This window comes from Cynara cardunculus, assembly GCF_001531365.2.
Source record: "Cynara cardunculus var. scolymus isolate 2C chromosome LG 9, CcrdV1, whole genome shotgun sequence".
Lineage (NCBI taxonomy): Eukaryota > Viridiplantae > Streptophyta > Magnoliopsida > Asterales > Asteraceae > Cynara > Cynara cardunculus.
Window position 1 is genome coordinate 9775715 of NC_037536.1, and position 288 is coordinate 9776002.

Below are 288 nucleotides of genomic sequence, written 5' to 3' on the forward strand. Positions count from 1 at the left end.
TCTGAATGACCCTAACTCTTAACGAATCGGATATCTATACTATCTTATAAAACAAATTTAGCAAAAGTCTTAAAGTTTTAAAATACTAAATGACCAAGATATCTTTATCTATGGGGTTTTCTAACCCCACCCCTTCCTATTTCTTTTCCCTTACATTTTCTATACACCCACCTATATAATACAATAAAATAATTAAAATTTATTTATTTTATTTTTCAATATTAACCTTTTAATATTTTTAGTTTTCACCCTTCAATTTTTTAAATACTTTTCTATTATATCCTCTAG